We start from the raw sequence: 26,658 nt of genomic DNA, 5'->3' as shown, positions 1-26,658 counted from the left end.
CTTTGATGTGCATGTCATTTGCAAATGTGACAATATTCTAATTCGATATATTGAATGAGAGGGCCGACACAGATGCACAGGCTTGAAAGAAAGGTGCAACTGACGCATCACCTTTGTCTGTGTCTATTGGTAGGATTTGTCCCCGTCGCCGTGGTCTGCTCACTTGTTTCCAATCTTGATCCAGCTTCCAAACTGTCGACAGGGCCGGTCTGAAAATAGACTGCACTATCAAACAACGGTGTTTTCGAAACAAAGAAAAGAAGTCAAGGATTAACTTGTTTTTCATAACGTAAAATAATTATTCCTTTCAACTTTACAAATAGTATATACACAAATGCGTTAATCACTCATACAGTTTTTAGGGGCTGGCGTTCGCTAACAACGTTCTTCATCTGTTATCGTTAGTTACACTTGGGAAAAAAATTCAACTTAGAAAAAGAAAACAGAAGCGCCAGGTGGCAGTTGGGGGGGGGTCGCCGAAGACGCGTGGCAGAGAGTCGTTTAGAGGTCTTCGCTTAACGTTATATTAGAATCGGTCAGCTGTAACTCCCTCCCCGCTCAATGCGTTTCCAAATGGCCGTCCACCAATCAGAAGTCGTCCTTTTTCTGGGTCCAGTAACGTTCCGCTTCCCAAGGGTGTGTGTGGGGGGGGGGCAAGTATTTCCCACCGACATCTGAACACTCTGAAGCAGAAGAAGAAAAAAAAGAAATTAAAAAAAAAAACGACCTCTAAAATTATCTAAGAGAAAGAAAAAGGTTTTCCTCTCCTTATCGCAAAACTGAATTATTATTTCGGTAAAAGCAATAAATGTCCATGTCCCGTGGATTGGCGACTTTTATCAGCTGTCGTATCCTTCAGTTGGTTTTTATGATCACAAGTCTGCCCTGCAATAACCAATTTTCTTGCCTTCGTTCTTCAAGTGGTTTCCATGGTCAATTTCCATTTACTCTAGTCACTTGACAGGCGATTATCTTATCTTCCTTGATGGTCGGTTAATTAACATGTGTCAACCTGTCCTGCTTGGGAATTATTTTTATGACTTCTATTTAATGAGCAGACACCCTTCGACTATCCATTCTTGTGGGGGGATCATTTTGATTATCTGTTAAAAACACATTCTTTCTTTCCATTATCATCACCATTATCATCTTCGTCATTAGATTCAACCATGCGAAATCTCCTGAATTCTTGTTAAAGGGACCACCCAGGAGACAGGCTGTCTCTCAATCCACTAGCAAGGTCCTCCCGGCGTCACCCGGGTCCCGTCTGGTCACACTTGATTATTCAAACATCAAAGATAGAATTAGTGATCTTGCTGGTGTGTGCTTAGCAAAAAAATAATTGGTCAAGAAGAAGAAAAAAGAAGAAAATAAGTAGAATAATAACAACAGCAGCAAACAGATAACCACAAACATTTTGTAATTGTAGCTCCTTATAAAATTTTCTGTGGATACATAAAATAATTATATATATATATACATATACATATATATATATATATATATATATATATATATATATATATATATATATATAAAGCTCTCTGTGTGTGTGTGTGTGTGTGTGGTCACGAATAGGCTCCTATATGGTTGACTATTTTAAAAAACTGGTTACATATAATGATAGAAGATGTATCGAGACACAGGAATGGGTATGTTTGATCTGGCAGAACAGTAGTTCATTAGAATTGTGGGGTCTGCGTTCACGATGGTCCACAAAGTATGGAAATAAAAAATTAAAAGAAAAACGTTAACAAGTGTTTTTGATATAGATGTACATAAGAATACTTTGATAAGTATGTTTTAACTTAAATAAGGATGGTATAATAAAATTGTGGGGTCTGCGTTTGCGCCTGGCCTCCATAGAATGGAAATAGGCACAAACTTTAATAAAAACTTTTCATATCTATCTGTGTAAGTATACTTTAATAATTATGTTTCAGTTTGAAGAAATATGGTATAATAAAATTATGGGGTGTTCGTTCGCACCTGCCCTCCATAGAATGGAAATATGTCACAAAGTTTAACAAGGTTTTTTAATATAGATCCACAGAATATTGTAATAAGTGTTTCAGTGTGAACAGGTATGGTATAATAAATTATGGGGTTTATCTATTTTACTTTTACTTTCATCATATTTTGCTTTGGTTTTCATACCCCCAAATTCAACCCAAATTTACAACCCTTCCTTTTCATAACCTATCATACGTTAATAAACTTAATTTTAGTTGTCCCCATACTTTTGGCACATTCAATAGTTCCCCATCAGAATTCTTTAAACTTTCGACATAATATTATTTTTTATGCTATCGATTTTCTCCTGATGAGATGATAGCCGAAAGAGCTCTAGAGAAACTTCTGCCTATTTTATTTAAAACTATATATAAATTCTGTACCTCCAAACATTTATTTAAATATTTTCGGAAGAGGTACAGTCAACACCAAATTGACGCTTGTAATAATATTATTCGATTAAGGAGTAGAATTAGATCTACCAACCTCTCCATAGCTTTTTTTTTTTTTGCGTTCTTGTCTGGAACAAGATGTAGCCTTACTTTATATCAGTAAGTGCATTGCTGCATCTAGGGTGAAACCTAGTTTGTCTATGGAGCGGGCGTTTATACAAGACGATATTAATAAGTTGACGGAGAAGCTAGAGGTGTATATTAGTAATCGTCATTACCTCTGGTCTGTAGTGAAGGGTTTCATGTCCTTTTTTTTTTACTTTTTCCGTTTTTGCAAGTATTTATCTATTGGTGACGAATTTGCTAGGCAACATGCTTCCAAAGATAATAATAAACAGCTTGCTCTTTTGGTTCATAGAAGATATGGGTGTGAACCCATTAATGGAAGCAAACATATTTTCAATTTTTCGAAAACTGTACTTACAGAAATTGAAAATAGAGTTCTGTCTAGGGGGTTAGATTTTTGTATTCCCCCAACCAGTATAAAGAAAGAGAGAACACTTTCTGCCTTTGAAGTTTTGTTCTCCCAACTTAGACATAATGTTCCAATTTCCCCAGAAAAAATTTCTGGGATGAAATCTAGTTTAGTTGCCTTAGCTCACCGATACAGTAACTGGAACATAACGCAATTTAAAACTATGAAAGCGTTAAAGTCCAATGCCAATATTTATATGTGTAAACCAGACAAAGGTGCAGGAGTGGTGATTTTGGACAAATCGGACTACGTTGAGAATATGGCAGTTATTCTCAACGATGTTTCAAAATTTTGTAAACTCGGCCCTGTCGAGTTGACGGATAATACTTGCAAGAACGAGGCCAAAATGCAAAGACGTCTACTTGCATTATTTAGAAAGAATTTTTTTGCAAGGACGTCTATAACAGGATTAGACCCTCTGGGTCACAACGTCCCAGAATGTATGGTCTCCCCAAAATCCATAAGCAAGGTGTTCCACTGAGACCTATTTTATCAATGGTTGGTTTGGCACAACATTCTTTGGCTCAATGGCTTGTGAAAATTCTGCAACCTGTGCGTGAATTATATACCACGCACTGCATCCCTGATTATTTTCAGTTTGTTAATTGTTTACATGGGTTGGATTCAAATGCAGAGACATCTTTTATGTGCTCATTTGATGTCTCTAGTCTTTTTACCAACATACTGTTGGATGAGACTATACGTATATGTACCGACGCGCTCTATGATGGTCGCCTGACTGCTCCACGGTTTTCTAAAGAGATTCTTATTGAACTCGTTTTAATATATACAAAATCTGTGGAGTTTAGTTTTTGTGATATTATGTACTGTCAGGTCGACAGGGTTTCAATGGGGAGTCCCTTGGTTCCAACTTTAGCGGATATTTTTGTCGGATACTATGAATCCGTTCTGTTCAACTCTGTAACAAAACCCACTACATATTTCAGATATGTTGACGACACTTTTGCTATTTTTCCATCGCAAGGTAAAGCGTCAATATTTTTTAATAGGTTGAATTCTTTGCATGGGGCTCTAAAGTTCACTATGGAAAGTGAGAAGGACAATTCGCTTCCCTTCTTGGATGTTCTTGTCGAACGTTCAAGGGGAGGCTTTCTCACTACAATTTATAGGAAGCCGACATTTACTGGCCTATAGGTGAACCGGTTGTCTTTTGTACCAAAATCACGTAAGGTCGGCTTAATTAATACTTTGGTACATAGAGCCCTCATGATTTGTTCGACTAAAAGATTAGACGCCGAACTCGATAAGATCAGGGAAATATTCATCAATAATGGTTTTCCTGTTGACCTTATTGATGACTGTATTTTTAAAAAGGTTGCGGATTTTAAATCCCCTAAAAAGTTTGGACCTTTGAAATGCCCGGTTTATTCAAAATTACCGTGGATTGGGGAAAAGAGTAACAGACTTTCCAAACAGATTCGCAGAAGTATTTATAACTGCTTTTATTCTGTGTCCTTGCGTTTGATATATACTATGAGACCTGCTTTTCCTTCTTTTCGCAAGGATAGTTTGCCTTACATCCAAAATAGCAATATTGTGTATCGATTCAAATGCCAGTGCGATGCTGGTTATGTTGGGCGAACATCCTTGCATCTTTTGACTCGTATAAACCAGCATGTTCCATCGAAGGTCAGACAAGGGAGGATGGGGTCTGGTAGTCTCCCTCCTTCTGCAGCCTTGGACTCTGCTATTGGCCAGCTATTGGTTGACAACCCGTGCTGTGCCGATAGATATAAAATAGAATGGTTCGAGGTGCTACAAAGAGCGGACTCCAGAAACCATTTAAAGATTTTGGAGTCTGTCTCTATTGCGGTGCGTAAACCTCCTTTGTGCCGGCAAAAGGAAACAGCAAATGCATTGTTTCTTTTTGGGGAACTTTGAATCTTTTCTCTCGCTTTTTTTCCCCCCTCGTTGTGCCAATATTTTTATCGTTTTTAAATGTTAATAAATATAATTTTAGTTGTCCCCGTACTTTTGGCACATTCAATAGTTCCCCATAAGAACTCTTTAAACTTTCGACATAATGTTATTTTTTACGCTATCGATTTTCTCCTGATGAGATGATAGCCAAAGAGCTCTAGAGAAACTTCCGCCTATTTTATTTAAAACTATATTTATATATATATATATATATATATATATATATATATATATATATATATATATATATATATATATCCTGCATATCAAATTATTAACAAGTTTACATTTTTTAAATATTTAAGGAACGAGTGAATAAAAATCCATGAAACTTCAAGAAAGTGCTTACAATACTATTCAACTACTCCAGTCAGAAAATAAAAGTATTTAAAGCAGTATTAGCGAAACTATGGCAAAAGATAGGAATATCTGTCGATTTCATTGTGTCAAGTTATTAACGAGGTTGAGAAAAAAACACAATATATGCATAACTTGTTTATTGAAATAATATTCAAACATTACATAAACTAGGAAAAATCCTTAGAACACAATAACTACATAATTAGTAGGGCATATGCGATCCTTTTTTAGAAATGACTTGTAAAAGACGTTGGTTCCCAGAATTAGTCAAATTTGTGATTTCATCAACAGTTATTCCTCGTGATACCTCTTGGATAGCATCCCACAACTCATCTTTGCTCCTAAATTGGCATCTACTTGCATAGAAGTGTCGCTTCATGATACTCAAATGATTCTCAATTGGGTTCAAATCTGGTGAGTTTGCAGGCCACTCCATCTTCCGTCACCCAGAGAACCCCAGTTGTTGCAAATACTCTTTGCTTTTGTTTGCTGCATGCAAGGAAACATTATCCGGCATAAAAATAATGGTTCTTCTGAACGTCAACCTTTGCTTCTTCAGCCATGGTTCAAAGTGCTCCTTCAGAAAAGCTATGTAAGCATTTGACATCATTTTTACGCCTTCTGGGACTCTCCATGGGCCAACTAAAGTACCTCCGATAATCCCAGACCAAATCATTATCCCACCACCATCTTGTTGGCACTTTAAACGCTGATGACGATGCCGTCCATCTAGGACCCATTCCATACTCCAGCCATCTGGGCCATCAAGAGTGACACACACTTCATCCGTGAACAAAACTTTAGAAAAATCCGTTTTCATGTTGTCCTTTACCCATTTCTATCAGTTTTGTATGTGATGCTGCTTTAATGGAGGCTTTGTCACAGGCTTCACAGACTTTGCCACTTATTTCAGAAGGCGACATCGAGTACTCTTTGAGACATTCTTCAATCCAGCTTGGTCAAAGACTTCTCAACTTGTCTGCCCAGGGTTCTTAACAACTTCACGTTCAATTTGGAGTAGAGAACGGCGTGAAAAAACTCTAGATTTACCTTTATCAGCTCTATTACGTACCTTTGTGGTGTCCTTGACAAAATTCTTCACAATTTGATGGTACCTTCCTATCATTTTCGATATGTCGAGGGTAGTTTTACCTTTTGCTAGCTGTTTTGTAATAGTACTCTTTTCAGAACTACTCAAACCATCTTTTATTGACGGAACAAACTGTCTTTTTAATAATTTGACACACCTCAAATACCGTGGATTCAGAAATTACGATGGAAAATTGTTTACATTGCACGGAACAGTACAAAAGTTTCATACTACGCGCAGCCCAGCATTGCCAACGTTTCCAAAACTTTTGATACGAAACTACCGGTAAGTTTCTGAAACTGGTAAAAGAATGTTATCTCGTTAATAATTTGATATGCAGTGTATATATATATATATATATATATATATATATATATATATATATATATATATATATATTAGTGGCCTCATAAATGGACAAGGGACACAACCGAAGGAACAAAACTGAAGCTGCCTGCTAGCACACTATATACAGAAACGTAGCATATTTTATTGTTTGAAAATATAGGTTCTTTTTTGTTTCCCAATTATTGTAAAATTTTAATCCTAAATTAGTATTAAAATCTTCTAAACGCATTTTATTCTAGAGTACACCTAATTCCTCTAAGAATTTGGAATTAATTTACATTTTTTTTTCTTTTTCCATTTCTTACTCTTCTCTTATTTCTTCTGTACTTAAGTATCCTGCATTATTAATATTTTATAATTTTAATTTTTTTGTCAGAACTTCATTACAAGTTTTTTTTAATTTTTGAAAATTTTTTAAATTTAAAAAACTATTTCAAGATTTTTTTCTGCCTCTTCTCTTTTTATCCTCATCATATTCTCCCCCCACCATCCCAATAATGTTTTCCAATTCTAATCTGAAAATTTTTTCCGATTTCTAATCTGAATGTTTTCAAAGTCGATGTTGTTTTTTATCATTACATTTGTATAATGCCGACTTTTTTCCCCTCTTCTCATGAGAAGCATTTTGCTTCAAAATGCCATGGTCGAAAGAGGTTCCTCCCCTATTTTCCTTTCTGTTACTCTTATTGACTTGATAATATAATATAGTTTCTATGTAAATTTGCTCTATCTCTTTAACTTATTCTATTGTTTACTCGTCGTAATCGGGTAGAGCTTTTTTTTTTATCCAGATAGGTCTACCTTATCATGAAAAATTTATTTTTCAGCTTAATTTTATTACTAAATATATATATGTGTGTGTGTGTGTGTGTGTGTGTGTGTGCGCGCGTGCATGTGTTTGTGTTATGTGCTGTAATGATTTTCTTGTTAAATATGCTGTTGTTAGATGCAATTCTATATCATTTTTTCTGACCTTTTCAGTAAGACGACAAAAAGTAAAATTAACAAGCCTATAGAGTGCTTTCTTTCTAAGTCTTTTTCCTCATCCAAGAGGTTCGGAGGTAGGTAGAACTAACTCTGTATATATATACATCAAAATGATGTCATTCTTTAAGGTTTTAACCTTTTCATTATTATAAAAGACTTTACTTGAATTTCATGAAAGTTGACATATTCAACAACCATCAACGAAAACCAGGCTAGTCAGTTAAATGCTTCATAATTGCAATTGTATATGTATAACCCCAGGCTGCCATCTCGGAGATCAGTTTGCTTAATGTTTGACAAGTCGTTTGATCTTCTTTACAAAAACAGAACACTATAGGAGACTTGGCAGAGGAGGACAAGATTACTTTTCATCGTCAGTAGCAGAAGCAGGAGCTTCAACATTCTACACTGCTTACCTTCTAAAAAGTATGGTTACAAGTAACGCCTTTCTACTCTCTCTATATTTCTTTTTCTCGTAAACGTCAACCAAGCTTCTTTCAGATATTTCATTCTGGCATAAAGAACTATAAACTCAATGGTGCAATACTGAGTTTTTTTTTTTTTGTTTTTTGCTTTTTTTTTCAGAAACTTATTATCTTACACTTTACATTTCTAATTTTATTTTGATATATGGAATTGCTGGAGAAAATGTATAACTGACTATTACAGCCAAGGCAGGCTTAATTTATAATGGAGTCATTCGTCAACAAAGAACTTAGTTTATAGAACAAACTTTATATGTAGTAGTTGTGAAAACAACATGTATGTAGCGTGGTATGAAGAACTTCACATTGTCATAGTTGTAAGAAAAGTGGCTGCTACTCAACTCTTTTCATGTTCACTCAGATTGACATTTTTTACTATCTTGAATTGCACTCCAGCGTACAAAACTTGAGTAAGTGTGGAGTGCAAGCTGTTATTTATGCAGCACTCCTCTTTCATTTCCTCAATATTCCACTGAAAAAGCTAGGTTTCAGTACCGTTGCCGGAGATTTTGCTTATAGTCTCAAACTTCTTTGAGGAATTCCAGTTTCAAATTTTTCTTCGGGGTTGACTTAGCTATCAATGAGTATGGCCACAAGATAGCAAAGGTATAAGATCAGAGCTTTTCTTATCTTAAATGAGTTGTCTTCATACACTGATTAACTCCATCTACACAAAGCATTGGTTTCCAGTCTTCATTCCTCTCTGCTATCAGTAGTAGCAGTTTTGTCGGGCTTATATTTAAGTCATACGAACAAGGTAGAACCTGGATTAGTTGTCAGACATTTTAGAGACAATCGAAGCTTGCAGAATAAGACACATTTGATAAAAATTCTATTTTCGTTTTGGGTTTCTTTTTATTTTAAAAATGATCATACAACCTTTCACAAGCTATTCATATATGTCTTTTCTGTGCACATAAAATACACACAAGCGAAATTCACAAAAGCATTTGTAAAAGAATTAAAACCAATACATTGAATTTGTTCATAAAATATTTTTTTAACTTCTATATTGTCTATAATATTTGTAGTTTGTTTTGGCAGCATGTCATCATCTGCTTCTGTTTCCCTACAGACATTCGGTAATGACCTTACTTTATAAAAGTGAAAGGGAGAAGTCAATACTACCCCCTTCTTTCTCTCTCTTTCTCTCTCTTTTTCTCTCTCTCTCTCTCACACACACCCACACACATACACGTCCCTCCTATCCTGTGCAATTGACATAATCAACGTTCAAACAGAGGCAAAAACAAACGTTTAAAGTGCAAATTTTTGATGTTGGCAAGTCAAAAAAAAAAAAGCAATGGATTGACAACAGCACCTCTTCCTCTGCCCCTTTTTGTTTTTATTCTTCTTCATTTTTCTATCCCATTTACATTTACCCAGCACCTTCATGCAAATAAAATGTGACCTGGGGTCATTTTAATGTTAAATGTCAATGGTCAGTGTCATATACAAATATTCTATCTCTTCAACACTTCTATCTACAGTTGGGAGATGCCAAAAAGAGATGAGGTCAATAAATATTTTCTCTAGTTTCCTTTTATTTGTGACTAAATGAAAAAAAAATATGAAAGAGAAGCGCACTCGATTTCAACATTTACACCTTTGTTACTACGAGTAAACAATAACGACAACATAAAATGTAACAATAGGTTTTTTAATATTTTCACATTTAATATTGTTTTTGCTTTAGCCTTTACACAATCCGATGATTGCTGTTGGCTGCTGGTAAATAAATGACTGTTTGTTTTTGAAACTTATCAATAAAATGATCGAATAGTTTCTGTCTGTTCGTCACTTACAGACTCATAACCAAATGACAGAACTCTATCAAATTTGGCATGAAGCATCATTGGGGTTCAAGGTGTGTAATAAGGTTGTAAAAATATCCATATTATATTTCTATTAGTCTGTCTGTTTGCTTGTCTGTTCTACTTATTCTCGAAACTACTAAGCCGATCTGGCTGAAATTTTGCATAGGCCTTTTTATGATAAGGTGCAGCCAACTAAGTACTATAGTATTTGTTCAATGTAAAGTTAGGGATTAATAAGGGATCAGTTATCACAATACCACTTTTACTCTAGAAGTCTGGCATAAAGCATTCATTCTAAGTTAGCGGACTATAATTTATACTCGGTTTTAATGGGCTAAAAAGTCTAGTTAATTTTACTATTACTGCTACTGATAATATTATTAATAATAACCAACTATAGGCTCCAAAACTATATTTCAGAATTTCACCAAATGCTTTATGACATTTGGGGTTATTTAATGCTGTAATACAATACTTATTTTCAATGATTAATTGTATACTATTAGTTTAACATAAGTAACTATTTTATCTATACCTAGAAGGAGGAGTTGTAAGTTTGTACTTTTTTCCAACGACTGTACTCGAACACAATATATCTGACAGGATTTCAGCTATTGCATAGCTAATGCTATGCAATATGGTTCTATTAAACTGATAACACAATTACATAAGGCTTTAAGTGACCCACAACAGCATAGGCATTGTATCGATTGTGGAATCTTACATTAGTTGCAAACATATAGATATTAACAACTGTTTACAATTATGCATTAACTCAAACTTTTGGCCTCTACATTTTTTAGTCCATATCTAATTGCAGCTTCTATAGTGGTTAACTAGGATCAACGTGTGGCATCTGTTCTTTCTACACCAAAGTGCTATTACTAAATTTTTATATAATTTAAAAAATAGTATCATTTGTTAAAATACAAGTTATTGTGAATTGTGTTTATTGACAAAATTTTTATTGAAAAACTCTTACCATCAAATTACAAAAATAGGGTTGTTCTTGAAGTCTGTATGGCTCCATAATAAAAATGTGTTTTTGTTTAAAGATGTCAAGCCCTGTTAAATTCAAAACTCTGAACTGAGCGTAATGTGTGTGTGTGTGTGTGTGTGTGTGTGTGTGTGTGTGTGTGTGTGTGTGTGCGCGCGCGCGCATCGAAATTGTGAATGTAATCGTATGCGTTTGGTCGTTATTAGAATGTTTGCTGGAAACCTAAGACCAAATCTGGAATTTGAAAACCATGTAAAGATTTACGGTAACATTATATCGTGATTCTGTTCAGAATGCAAATGACGTTTTTTTATTAACTTCATGTTGCTTTTGAATATTTTAAACAAAATTTTAGACCATTTTCAGGTTTCAATTTATGTTTATTTTTATACTTTAAATGTAAGAACTAATTTTATACATTTACTTTTTTCTCATTTACCATATGTTTATAAACTTTAGTTCAATTGAAAAATGACTTTTCTTGATTCAATTAATTTAATAATAATTTTTCGACTACGTATACTCGCCACTGCACATACAAGAATAACAGTGAATACACAGTGGTTGTTATTTTCTAACATTCATAACTGATGGACGTTACACTCATGACTAGTTGAATCTGCTGTACATGCAATGTTATCGTTGCATATACAGGAAAGTGGATGATGGAGAGTAGAAAGTGGACGTTGGATTTACTTTTGGCAGCCTTATAATTCTTGTTTCCCTTATTTTCTCCTTTAGTCCTCATATTCCATGAACGATGTTTCTGACAATAGAGGATGAATTGCTATTTTCGGGGTCTGAATCTATTGTTAACTAGTTTTTGACCTTGAAGTATTATTTTTTTTTTGTAACTCTTGACAAGTGGCTTCGTACCTTGTCTGGAGTGATTTCCATGAAATAACAATATATGTGAACCAAGGGATGTACCTTGGATAGGGTGTCGTTTTTATATCTCCTTGAATTATGAATTTTCTTGAGATACTCTCATAGATACAGTATTAATTTTATCAAGTGTCAGGTTCCTAGGCTTAAATGTTGAAGAATTTTGTAGCCTTTGTACCCTCACCGATTCAAACAATAAAGGATATATCCTCAGATCTTATCTCCAAAACTGAAAATTATAGAAATGAAAAAAAAAAAAATGAAAAGAATAACGGAGAATATATGGAATCGGCATTCATTTTTAAGTAACGTATATAAATATTGAAGAAACGTTTTGTGAATTAAGGAAAATCATTCTTAGTGAGCAAATACTGATATTTGGTCGCATCTGGTCAAAATCTCATGTTGACATTTGCATTAATTGTTTGTGTTTTAACATGACATCCACTAGGTAATCATGATAACTTACCAGCAGATTACATTAGATATAAGATATAGATGGGAGTGATGTCCTTTCACTGTAATTGCACTGTCGAGAAACAATGAGTCTATTCTTGTCAGTCTAACCATAAAGCTGACATTTCCAACCAACCTGAAACTGGGACAATGAAACTGAAAGAGTTAATATAAAACTGATCTAATCTACCATTCAAACGAACCAGGACAAAGTAAAGTACATTCACTAGTAAAACAATTATCCCCTTAGTAGAATGGAGGCTTCTATAAGCTACTAGAGGGCCAAGCATGATTAAACTGGTCATAAAGTTCAGAAATAATCGCTGTTTTTCCTGTCTCTGCTTGTTTTGGCTATCTACTGTTTGATTTTCTTTTCTTCCTCTTTTACCCTAATACACTTTGCCTGTAAGACAAGGGAAATAAACGAATAAATGAGATTTACCTTCTTTCTCACAAGGTCGTTTTCATTGTGGAAAGCCCAGCGCCTTATTGACACTTTGAGCCAAGTGCCAAATAAAAACATTTCCTTTTGGCATTGCGTATTCCTTAGTCGACAGGCACTGAACCTGACTTCATTCTGTTGAGAATTCGAGTAGGTACTGTCTGAGGAGGAAAGCCTCCTGAGACTGGATTTATTTTAATTTGCATAAGGTGTTATTATTGAATGTTTCCCCACTTATATGACACAAGATTGAGTTTTGTAGTCTGAATCGAATAAGAAGCATTTAATGGACACTCCCGGTCACTTATAAAAATTATCTCACAAGACGCCTAAGAGAAACAGTTAATGAACATTTCCCTGTTCGTTTGTACTCGGGGGGGGGGTAGTATTTACATGCTTTTACACTGGAATAAGATGTGAAATAAGAGTAGCTTCCATCAAATAAAATGGAACCTTTTAAAATTTTATGAACAGCATGAAAAGGTGTTGATGCAAAAAGAAAAACGAAATTGACTAGAGAAAAAACTGCTTTGATTATAATATAAAATTTCGGTGACTGAACTTATAATAAACAGGGATGAGAGAACCATTAAAAGCATCAGTTTCTAATTAGTCAATTGAATGTTGTGATTTCAAGTCCATTATTTTTTTCAACACCAATCTGTATAAATTACATAATATTCTTTTTGAAATAATAAATGTCTGTTAGGATCAATACCAGAGGATTAGTTGGCCAAAACGTGATGAGATGACAACAACTATGGAAGGCAGTAATTACTGAAAATACTGTTGAAGATTTAGCATTCCTATCTCGTTGCAGTTAACAACCTGGCGAAGACCAGAGGAATAGTTGGTCGAAACGTTGTGAAACAACAACTAAAAAAAAAAAAAAAAAAAAAAAAAAAAAAAAAAAAGATGCAAATAGATAAAAAATATACAAATGACTCATCTCAAAATTACAATAGTTAAATAATTAAATACCCTTCGGTACAGACCCGAAAATGGAAGATCAGATAACAAAAACCTGGATTTATAGGACCAAAAAATCCAACCTTGATCTCCCTTCGGGACCCATGGCACAGTGGATAGAGACATTGCATCTCTACATTTCCAGGTGAGTATTGTCTAAAGATAGTGGTTTTAATCCTAACCAAAACCGGCCAGAGGATTAGTAGGCTAAAACATGGTGAGACGACAACTATGGAAGGCAGTAATTACTGAAGATACAGTTGAAGATTCTGCATTCCTATCCTGTCACGGTTAACAACCTGATGAAAGCCAGAGAAATAGTTGGTCGAAACAACAACTATAAAAAAAAAAAGATGAGGATAATAGTCCGCAAATAAATAAATAAAAGGGCCAACACTATTAAGAAGAAATGGCTTTCTTCTTTCGTTAAATTTAATAAATATCATTTGAAATATATCAGATATCGCTCTTCTTTATTTAAAATTGTAGCAATTTAATTCCTGTTAAAATAATGAATATATCATCTAAAATAAGAAGATACTCTAAAAATAAATGCCATGTAAATATTCTTCAAATCGATAAAACGAATTACACTTTTTGAAATGTATTTATTTCAAATTTGCAGCTTTAGTCAACGGCATAATTTGATTTGGGAACAATTCATTTTAAAATGGGTAAAGTCAGAATTGTTTACCTTAGCGATATTAGATTAATCACCATCTTTGCTGTTCGGACGATTTCATTTTTTTATGAGTATGACCGGTAATAACGTACTATGAACATGGGCATGAAACCTTAGCAGGAAATTATCAAACAAGAAATTAATTGCAATGAATTCAGTTGCCATAAACAGGGTCAAAACACGATTCTTTCCCAAAACATGATCAGCTAACAACAGTGGTTGTTTGTGAGAAATCCAAGGATATAATGAAAAGGGTATTAGGAATAATTATAAAATTCACATAGTTCAACACTAACATTCTTTCCTAAAAAGTGAACAAAAAAAAAGTCAGTTATAAAAATATATTCTGATTTTAACTCATAATGAAATCCTTTAACCCCTTTTTGTAATTCTTTATAAAATCTGGACAAACGATTGGGTGAGTTAATTTAGATTATATTTTCCAGATTTTAGACAGAATATATTTAATTAGTGTAAACTCTGAATTATAAATGATAGAAATAAATTGTTTTGCCAGTGTTTGCAGTAATATTCATATAAAGTTATAGAATTATGTCAGTAATTTTAATTTTCATATATAAATTATGCTCACCATTTCTGATGATTAAAAAAAAAAAAAAACAATACAAAAACAACCATTGAATTTTTATTTAGAGTGAAGTATTTCTTTCCGCATTCATTTGAGATGGTGGTATTGTTTAACTTGTTATTTTCATTGCTTTCACCACCTTTTTTTACTCACTAACTTTTTCATGAGAGGATGAAAATACACATATTTATATATATATATATATATATATATATATATATATATATATATATATATAAAGATGCAAATAAATACACATTGGTCTTGATTATAGAATGGAAGATATTTCTTGAATCCTCTAAAATATAAAAGAAGCCAAATCAAAATGTTTATGTTGTTTTATTTTCAGATGTTCAAACTATTAAACTATTTCGCTTGAAGAATATCCCAATATCATGCAACTAAGCTTTTAATTTATTGTGATCATTACTGAAAACATTCTTCTACCATGTATACCATACCTTTTTGGATTACCCTTCGTATAAAATAAATAATTTATTATCGTAATAATAATTTGGAACAAAAGACATATACTAAATTTTTTATCATTTTAACTGTTGGATCTTGTTTTTTATTTCTAATGCGTGACATCACAGATCGAATAATGACGGGGCAGTGAATCATCAGTTGATTTAGACACTTGGTTACTTTTATAAACGTTGTAACTCATAAGTACACTTCCTCTTATCCTGTTTTGAATTCGACCGATATTTACCTCTCTCTCACCGCGAAAGGATGTGATACAAGGTCGGTAAGGGGGGGGATGAGTAATTTCGGCCCTGCAAAAAATTGCCTGAGTAACCCTATCAGCATTCTCCAGAGAAGTGTCCTAGACATCAAGCGATTAATTTGCTCCTCTCGAAAGCCGAGAAGCAAGGCCTAGGAGGATGGACCTCCTAGGGCTACATAGAACATTTTGCATTAGTCCAGTAGCAAAAAGGCCATAATAATGGCCTATATTCTGTTAGACTGATTGTCAAGGTGGAAACCTTGACTAATGTTAACTGCAGACCACTAGTGTCTAACTCTGTCCCGTGGGGAGGCATTGTAAATAGGAACAATATCAGTTGTCCACTGCTCATATTCGTTCAGACTATCTCTCCACATATCCAGACTAGTTCTGTCCATATGCTTCTACACATATCTAACAAGTTCGTCTTTCATTATATCCACATTTTAGAAAGTCCGCCACATATACATATTTTGTTGTATTAATTTTGAACACAAATAAATCCTATATTTTTATAATTATCTTTTGTTAATCTCTTGTTTATCTGCGAGACAGTTAAGAAAGCAATAATTCTTATACAACAAAAGAATTTTGTTATCAAGCACAAATATAATCTCTGTTCTACGATATCGTATGATCTAACAACGAAATATAATATGCACAATTATAGTGTATGTTCTACCTGCCGAATATGATCTACATTAGTAAAATGGATATACAAAATAATATGATAAATAAAAAAAGAAACCCTAGTTATTGGTACACTAGATTTACACGTGATTCGTTGGGTCACTATCACTATTCTACTTTGATTTCATTCCAAAATTCATACACTATGGCATATCTGTTAAGACATTCTCCGTGCATAACTAAAAAAATAATAATCCTCTTTATATTTATGTTGTTCACTCACTAGGAGTTGTCACACAGGTTAACATCAACGCTTTTCTCTTTAAGAACAACCTATGGTGTTCCCTGGAGTCTAACAACAACTCTCCTCAGATTTCCAGTACTCTTTCGATAAGTTTTGCAAATTAGTTTTGCTATATTGTAATAGCCATTCACCATTGATTTTTCATTAGTAGCGACCATTGGTCTTCACTAGAATTTGTTGGCAATAAGCCTCCCTAAGATCCCACTTCTCTTCGCACCCATCCAGTGAAGGTCTGATTAGTGCTTTCTCACCTCGGTCTTTCCATCGTCCTTGACCCTCCTCATTTATTTGGTGTGGTGCCAGTTTATGGCGATATTTGATAAAAAATGGAGGGGTGACAGAAGGCGGAGACACGGGTGGGGTTAACTTCAAATTATACAGTTTCAGTTTCCATGATTCCATGTGATGCTTCTTTGTTGTGTTTTACATCTGTAGCAGTTTATATACATCTGGCTTGCGTCTGTAGCTCATGTATGTTAGTTTCCACATTCAAGGGTTTTCCTGAATATTTCAGCCGTTTTCATTATTGTTATCCATTGTATCTTATCAGCCATCTCTCTCCCATTCTTTTTATGCATTTTTTTATTAGTGGTGTTATCTTGACTGGTTTCATCTTTCATATCCCACTGAGTACTCTGGCCTGTTCTATCTATGTGCTCCACTTCCTTATCTCTTTGATATATTATTAGTAGTAGTAGTATTTCTATGATCATCTCAACTTTTCCATGTTTTTAGTTGGATTTTTTTTTTCTTGAACATCAAGTAAATTCTTTTGACTTTGGAAATTCAAATTGTACCTTAACACTTTCGCCATTTCTAACAGTCAAGTCTTTCACAAAATTGGAAAAGAAACTGTCTTGTCGATCTGATTAAGTCATTTATGGTGGCTTTCGTTATGTTTCCAAGCGTTCCACTTACAATGGGAATCATCTTGACATTTTTACATTTCTATAGTCTGACTATTTTTATAGTCTACCTGGGGTGTAGGGGGCTCTGGGTAGTAGTAGTCTCTTTGGCAGCTTAGCATGTTGTGTCCTACCTGTGAGGGTAGATGAGTGTCACTAGACCCCATCCATCTGCTAATCTCTCGCGTGCTGACTCCAAGTGTCATACTCTAGTACACCGCTTCAGCTGACGGGCTAAACCACATGAGGGGTTGGTGTTTACACTGCACCACTAATCTAGGTGGAAGAACTGCTACAAATAGTTAACAGCTAGAGGACAGAGGAGATTAATGATCCATTGGCCAAGTGCAGGGGAGTAAACCTACCAAATCAGAAGTGGAGCCCCGAAGGCGGATCAGCATGCTGTGCAAACTAACTCTGGCAACTCCTGCAACTAAACTGGTGCCAAACGTACTGTTCTGTTTTCTTTTGGAACACACTAGCAAGGTTGAGAGGGTGATTCTTGAATACTGGACAGATTAGAACCTCCATACACTTTGCCCAGGCTCACGTCCTGGAGAGGTCACTTCATTGCTGCTGCTCCAGCAACAGAAACAACACAGAAGACAACAGTTACAAATTATAAGTGTAGTGGCATAATCTTGGATGCTACGGGTTGTCTCCAGCAGTGGAAGGGATCATCGAAATCCCGACTAGTCAGCCATTGCCTGCCTTAAGCCCGGCAGCCCCCAGCGAATTAGATGCTGACCCACAACCATCTGTTTGCTTTATGGGGTTACTGGAGTTATGACAAAATCTGAAAAGCAAATCAGAAACTGTGCACTTGCCAAAACCAAACCTTCCAAACTTTCAAAGCTGCCAGTGCTGAGACTGGCAACTTGGAATGTTAGGACTATGTGTCCTGAACTCTCAAATGATCTCCAGTAAATTGATGATGCAAGAAAGACAGCGATCATCAACCGTAAGCTAAAGAAGCTCAACATTGACATTGCAGCCTTGCAGGAGACAAGATTCGTAGACAGTGGCAGCATCAGAGAACAGGATTACACTTTTTCTAGCAAGGCAACTAGAGGAGCCACGCTTACATGGTATTGGGCTAGTAGTGAAAAACAGCCTGCTGTCCACAGTTGAACTTCCATCAAAAGGCACGTCAAGAATTCTACCCACTGCAAATCAGTGAACAGCCTGAGTATCTATGCTTCCACTCTCAGCTCTAGTGAGATAAAGAACAAGTTCTACGAGGAGCTAGAGAGCACCATAAAGGTAATTCCTGCTTCAGATAAACTATACCTCCTCAGTGATTTCAATGTCCATATTGGAACCAACCATGACTCCTGGCCCTATGGCATCAACAAGATGAACAAAAATGAACAGAGACTCCTTGAGCTGTGTACATTCAATGACATGCATCACAAACACATTCTTCCAAAGTCATATCACAAAGTGTCCTGGCGACACTCCTGGTCCCACCATTGGCACCACCTAGATTTGATCATCACCAGAAGAGACTCACTAAATTGCGTCCAGAATACTCGTGCTACTACAATGCAGACTGTGATACTAACCACATGCTAGTTGCAGCTAAAATCTGTTTCAAACTCAAGAGAATCCACAATGCCAAGCACAAAGGACAACCCCACGTGTGCGCACGCTTTGTAGACTCACTCTTTGAAGCCTTAGACGACTGTCCAACCAATATGGTGGAAGAGAGATAAGGACACATTCCTGAGGTCATTTACAACTCTACTATGGACACCTTTGGCAAGCAGGAGAAGAATTCAGACTGGTTTGAGGCAGGGATCACTGAAGTAGAGCCAGTTATTTCAGCATTGTGCTGCTTGAATACAAGAGAGAAGACACTCACTGCACTCAAAAATTATGCCAGACGCTGTACCAATGAATACTGGTTGAACCTATGTAGCAGCAGCCACATTTCTGTTGACTGCAGAAATGTTCATAGGATATATGTGGGTCTGAAGGTGGCCTTCAGCTCAAATGTAGTTAAGCCTGCACTACTGAAGTCAGAATCAGGCAACATCACAAACTGCGTAAAGCAAATGGAGAGATGGGTTGGGCACTATCACCAGCTATACTCACACAAGAACATCATCACTAACACAGCAATTGAGGGTATCTCACCTCTGCCAGCCATCTCTATCAGCTTTTGCTCCAGTGGTGGGAGGAGGGTTTGGTTCCACAAAACATGCACCATGTTAACATTACAATGCTCCACAATAACAAAGGTGATCGCGGTGATTGTAATAATTACTGTCGCATCTCTCTGCTCAATGTTGTCAGAAAAGTCTGTGCTCATATAGTATTGAACAGACTCCAGTCACTTACAGAAAGAGTTTATCCAGAAGCACAATGTGGCTTTAGAGCAGAAAGGTCAACTGTCAACATAGTATTTTCCTTACAATAACCACTGTACCTCGCTTTCATTGATCTTAGAAAGGCATTTCATCTAGTTACTAGGAGTGGACTTTTTGTGCTACTAAAAAAAATAGGATGTCCCTTCACAAGCTCCTGAGGATGATAACCTCCTTTTATGAAGATATGAAGGGCTCTGTCGAGTTCAATGGATCACTTTCAGAATCTTTCACCATCCTCAGTGGTGTGAAACGGGGTTGTTTTCTTGCTCAACTCTTTTTAGCATATTTTTCTCACTTCTGCTACTATACACTTTTAATGAAACTGAAGATGGTGTCTGTATTCGCACAAGAGGAGATGGAAGCCTATCTAGGCTCTACCATTTCCAACAACCTCTCAATGGATGCTGAGCATAATACCTGCATTGGGAAAGTAGCAACAGCTATAGCCCGCCATACTAAGAGAGTGTGGAATAACAACCATGAACACCAAGATGAGGGTGTATCAAACCTGCATTCTCAGCATCTTACTCTACTGCAGTGAGATATGGACCCTCTACACGCGTTAAGAGTGCAGACTAAATGCCTTCCACCTGCACAATCTCAGAAAGATCTTAGGCATTACATTGCAGGACAGCATTTTGAACAAAGACGTTCTCGCCAAAGCAAATCTCCCAAGCATGTTTGCACTTATCTCCCAAGGATGTCTGCACTGGCTACGGTACGTTGTTCACATGTAGGATGGCCGAATCCCCAAAGACATCCTGTATATGCGAGCTCTCAACTGGCAACAGACCAACTGGTAGACCACTCCTCAGATTTAAGGATGTGTGTAAAAGGGACTTATAACCCAGCAACACCAACCTTGCTGACCACGAATTCTCAGTTGCAGACCATGACTCTTGGAGGGTCAAAGTCAAGAAGTGTGTCCGGCTGAGCGAGGAGAGAAGAAATGAACAGTGGGAGGAGAGGCAGAGATCAAGAGGGCCGCAGCATCGGCAGAGCCTGACAGAGGGTACCACTGCAGAAAGTGCAACGGAATTGGTCACTCCTGTGTCGGTTTGCTCAATCACAGCAGCAGCTGCCACCACTCAACGTGACAATCTTCAGGCGACATTCTTCATCGTCTATCAAGATGGAAGAACACCAACAACAAGTCTAATTCTGATTTCAGATCTTGATATCTATTTATTTTTTCATGTTCTTTTTCTTGCACTCTAGTAGCAAAACGGCAGGATATGTTAATGATTGAACACATTCTCTTGTTTTTGTTTAGAAAAATTATGTCAGGTTTGGAATGTTCAAGGACTTTATTAATTTGTATGCATATGTCCTAAAAAAGTTTGACATTGTTGTTTTCCTGTCTACTTCTAAAAAAGGAAGGAAATTTTTTTATTTTTGCCCTATTTTCAATTTTTTCAGCGGATTATCATTGCATGGACACTAATCTACAAGATTATTTTTAAAAAAATGAAAAAGAAGTAAATATTTAAATATTTGTAAGTGGTGCTCAGTTTCTAATGCAATGTTCTGGTAAATCGATCACCCATTTTAGAACCACTTGATGTTTTTAGGCTAAATTTTGCGAATTTAGCCTTTTTTAAGCAGTTTGACCATTTTTTGAATTTAGCCTTTAGCAGTTTAGCCTTTAGCAGTTTGGCCTCTTTTTGAATCTTGCTAGAAATTTGCCTTTTTCCGATTATTTTATATAGATATCTATGGTTTCATTTAAGTTTCATCACTCGACATTTACAAAGATTTTGCCCAGACAATATTTTTTCTTTTTTGTGCGAATTTATTTTTTATTTAATACGCAATTGTCAAGTTTTGTCACCTGACCTTTACAATTTTTAAACTAACAGGAAAACTCTTTGGTATACCTATATGTGTGCACAATTTCTAATACAATAAATCGATCCCCCATATCGGAACCAATCGACAAGAACACACATACTCCTCTTCTAAAAAGGATTTTTCATTTATCAGTCTAAGGTCAATGTGCTTTAAAGTACCAATTAAAGACTTACCTTTAAAAAGTTCATTTCTAGGGGTATTCGGGTCTGTATTCCATATTGTTTTCACCGGTTGCCATGTTTTTTTTTTTCGTGCACATTCAATTTTTGAAAGTTGTTAAAAAGAGTCAATGTTTATTGTTTATTATAGTAGAAAGAAAATTCAGTGAGAAGGTTTGGAATATTTCAATTAATAAATTGGCTTTTGAATGGGCAGACGAGAATGAAGGAATTTGAGCGGTGTGTGTGTGTGTGTGTTGCGTTTTGTAGGTATGAGTACACATGAATTGATATACCAGCAGGCTTAAAACACTATGGAGGGGCGCTGAGGACGCCGGTCCATAGATTTCGGTTTAACTGGTGTATGGAAGAAAAATCTCTCAGAAAGACCATTTCGAATAAATTCGGAAAGTTCTCTAATTTGTCCAAAATATAATTATTTGTTTTTATTCAGGATAATGCATGTGCAGACGATGTGTGCACAAATATATTTAGTCATTTCATTTTGGATGCTGAATTGTACAGATCGGCGGTCACGCTGGTAAAATTCATCTTACCTTTTGATAAGTTGCAATACGCATGTGGCACTATATTTTGAAATTACTACAGCAAATGATTTTTTTACCAAAAATTATTATGGTAAAAAAATCATTTCGTGCAGTCGTTTTCATTTTTTAGGTCTGTGTCTTTAGTTCTGTAATTCTGACACTATATTACAATATTTTTTGCACGTGTTACACATGAATGACTTAGATAGAAGAATATAGAACGAGGAGTTTTGTCAACAAGTTGTTGTTGTTGTTATTACATAAAATAACTAGAATTATTGTTTTGATGTCTAATTTACATACGTGTTGTGGTGCGTACATACTCATATATGTAACCTAACCAGCTCCTTCAGTCTTTAACAGACTATGGATACCCACGAAGGGGTTCCTGCGCATGAAATTTTTGTGGCAGGCGGTGCACAATCTCCAATCACACATCTCCTAAGACAACACTGTTAAATACCAGTGGAAAGTGAAATGTATGTACAAGACAACTGGAAACAAATGCCAAGATAAGCGGAGAGCACATACAGTGTCTAGAATTTCCAAATGGTCACCCATCTGGTACTAACAAGGCTCAACGTTGCTTAACTTCGGTGATCTGAAGAGAACCGTTGTGTCAACGTAATTATGCCATATAACTGATATGTGTAAAATAGATGACAACGCTGAAAAAAGAAAGTCACTTTTTCTATAATTTGGGGCTACAATTATTACCACTATTCTACTTTAATTTCATTTAAAAAATACATAAACTGTGACATGCTTTTTGCACAATTATAAATATTTTACTTCTATATCATCATCAGCATCATCGTGATCATCATCATCATCTATATATATATTACAAGTAAAGAAACTTCATTTTGCCATGAAATTTACACGGAGATAAGAATATTGAGACGCTAGACATTTTTATATTTCATTCTATCATTTTCATCTATTTGTAAAGGATTTTGAAACATCTCGGCGATTTGGTCTATTTTATAATTAGTTCCATCGTTGGAAAATCATCTTTCCCCTCCCTATCTATGATACGGGATTCAACTAGTTTTCGTTGTTTTATTCACCAAAAGTGAAACAATTATCCAATTCCCACATAATTCAATAGATTATATGTTTTAGAAGGAATAAACGTTTCTAGATGTAATAATATATCTAGCAAATACTGACCATAACGGTTCACGAGTAATCTGTTTATAAATTATTAAACGTTTGCCTAACTTATATACAAAATCTAATATAAACAATGACTTCTGCTCTAAAGTAAACGCTTAAAATTACACCAAATTAACAAATTGATTTCCCTATAGAGCATCAGAGCTTATTGCTTATAATTTTAATCCTGAATAGTTTTTATTTGTATTTTTAGATTTTGCAGTGATGCACGTGCTGGAGTCTCTGCTCCATATGAAGATTGCCATGCTGTGCCTTGTATTTTCCTCAGTACACACAAAATCAGAATATAATGAAAAAATGACAATGATGAAGAACCAGTTTAATTTATACACACATACACATATATAATTATAAATGATAAATAATTATTTTTATATACCTAGAGACACTAGTGCTTCATGCTTATGCAATCATCAGTGCAGGAAATGATAATCAATACTGGTCGAAGGATTGGAACCTCGTAATGAAATCATCTTTGGTTCTGTTAGCAAGGAACATACCCCAGAGCCACCGTTCATTGCCACGAAATTAAGGGAAATTTTAACATTAATGAAGCTTAACGTTTATTGATCAAGTAACAGGAAGTTAAGATTTCACACACAAAGCTAGATGACCGACTTTTTCAATTTCCCAGACAGTGTTCAACTTTAAGAATTTTATTATTTTTTTATTTCTTAAAGGGAAAACAATAATTATAAATTATAAATAATTATTTTGATATACCTGCTGACACTAGTGTTTTGTGCTTATGCAATCAAACGATTTCTTCATCATTGTCTTTTTCACACACACACACACACACACACACACACACACACACACACACACACACACACACACACACACATGGTTGGGGAGGTTCAAAGACAAATGTAAGCAGAACATAATAAAGCATGATGCACTAAAAGTGGTGACATCACAAATGTAGTTACTAATGAAAAAGTCTATCTTAATAGTCCAAAACACAATCAAAATAGACATGTATTGCCAGGGTAAACAGAAGATGCAAGGGTGGTGTAAAATAAATAGGACTTACTTTGATGACATCCAAGAATGATAGCCGTAACTCATAAAGAAAAGACATGATTTCCTGTCGATATGTTGTGGGGATTGGTCCCAACTGAAACGTTTGCATGGAAATAGTGAAAAACATAGATTTACAGAGAAAAAATATGCCTTATAAAAATTGTTTTTATTTGTTTTAAATCGGCTGTTTTGTATGTATCACGTATTCATCTTCACTGGAAATGACATTTTGAAATCAAGAAGATAAATTTAGTGAAAGAACGATGTTGAAAATAAAATGCAATAACCTTCTTTTATAGCATAAGCCAAATTATTATGTTTCACACAAAGTATATATTCTAGGAAATCTTCTAGACAGAATGTCAAAAACTAGGATTCTGCTCAGTAGTGGGTTAATCTTTGCACAAACAACTTCATACATTATAATAGATTCATGCTGCTAGATAATACGCAATAGTAGAATTGAATTCTGTTATTCTTCTGTGAAAATACTGCATTAATCTTATCAAATATCTTAAAATTCTTATTATATAAATATATAACGCTTATCCTCAGTCTAATAAGTTTGACTTTAAAAATGTCCTTATTTTTTCAATTACAGTAATTTGATCGGTGTTGTTTTGCGTAACAATACTGACATTCAGCAGAAGTATTTGTTTGTTAAGAGAATCTGAAATTGAAAAACAAACATCTGTAAGCGGATACATTTCAGATTCTACGTACGAGATGTTGTCCGTTGGTTGCAATTATTTCCTCTAGCAAAAGGGCAATTGTAACATGGGTGGATGTGGAGCTTCTTAATAACATTTGGTATGTGTGTTTATACTAAAGCCAGCAAAATTCCCGTCACAAGATGGCACAAAAAAATGTATAACTAGTTTAATTTAATATTGGCAGAGGTGAGGTCGGATGCGGTTTATGAGACATACCAAATAAATAGTAAAATTTATATAAAAAAAAATAAAGCACCCATGTAACTCATTATGTTGCCTAAAATACCTATTCCATAATTCATAATAATAAGTTCAGCAGTTCAGGAGTTTACTCCACACATGCATATTATTAATGCACCCATATGCACCCATTGGTCGGGTTCAAATTTTATTGCATCATATTACTCCAAATTTGATGTAGAGTAAATCTGGTTTCTATTAATTTTTTGGATTTCGCTTATTTCAAAAGTTGTTTTTGTTTTGTTTTTTAGTAAGAGATTTAGAGGGCACATACCTTAAATGGTAAAGATTACAAAAAATAAAATAAAATAAAATAAAATAATATAAAATAAAATAAATAAATAAATAAATAAATGATGATGATGATGATGATGATGATGATGATGATGATGATGATGATGATGATGCCTAAAATATATATTCCATAAAGCATAATAATCACTCCATTACTTTAGAGGTAAACACTACATGAGTAATTAAAATATATTGGACTCACCCCAAAACTGAATATCTCTGCCTAACAATATAAGTTGGGATTCTATCAAAATGTCAAAATTCAAGGTCACAGTCAAAGGTCAAACTTTAAAGTTAAAGTTATATAAGATGCAGGAATTCATTGGCTACAATATTGGTTAAACACAGATTTTTTATGATGAATAAAACCAAAGTTATTGTCAAGTAACCTTTGCTGTGACATTGACTTTGATCTTTAAGTAGATATCTGAAAATTAAATCAGTTTTAAGTTAGAGCATGACTGATATTTTAACTAAGATTGGTGACGATTGGTCGAGCGATGTGGACAATAGGCTATACATAAGCCAACACAGTGATAAATTTGACAGAATATATAACCTCCTTAGCAAAGGTAATAATTATTTTTCTTTAAAATTAAAGTTTTATCGCAACAATAGGCTTCCAACTTTGAAAGTGAAAACACAGACAACATACAACAAAACTTGATGAACTTACATTCTTCCTTCAAACTACAAAGTTTGATATTAAAACAAAGTAGC

The 26,658-nt window shown here is 34.9% G+C and overlaps 1 long non-coding RNA gene across 1 annotated transcript; it reads right to left on the bottom strand.

Annotated features, from left to right (window-relative positions):
* Positions 1-275: 275 nt before the first annotated feature.
* On the bottom strand, positions 276-25,128 carry LOC145284999 (uncharacterized). The gene is made up of 2 exons (XR_013868925.1): positions 24,702-25,128; positions 276-674 (listed from the first exon to the last, which is right to left on the bottom strand). It is a non-coding gene; the product is annotated as an uncharacterized LOC145284999 (long non-coding RNA).
* Positions 25,129-26,658: the final 1,530 nt, after the last annotated feature.

The sequence above is a fragment of the Euprymna scolopes genome, chromosome 9 (genome assembly GCF_053919585.1).
Source record: "Euprymna scolopes isolate OS-2025 chromosome 9, ASM5391958v1, whole genome shotgun sequence".
In the NCBI taxonomy this organism is placed as follows: domain Eukaryota; kingdom Metazoa; phylum Mollusca; class Cephalopoda; order Sepiida; family Sepiolidae; genus Euprymna; species Euprymna scolopes.
This window is presented reverse-complemented; position numbering and strand designations above follow the sequence as displayed.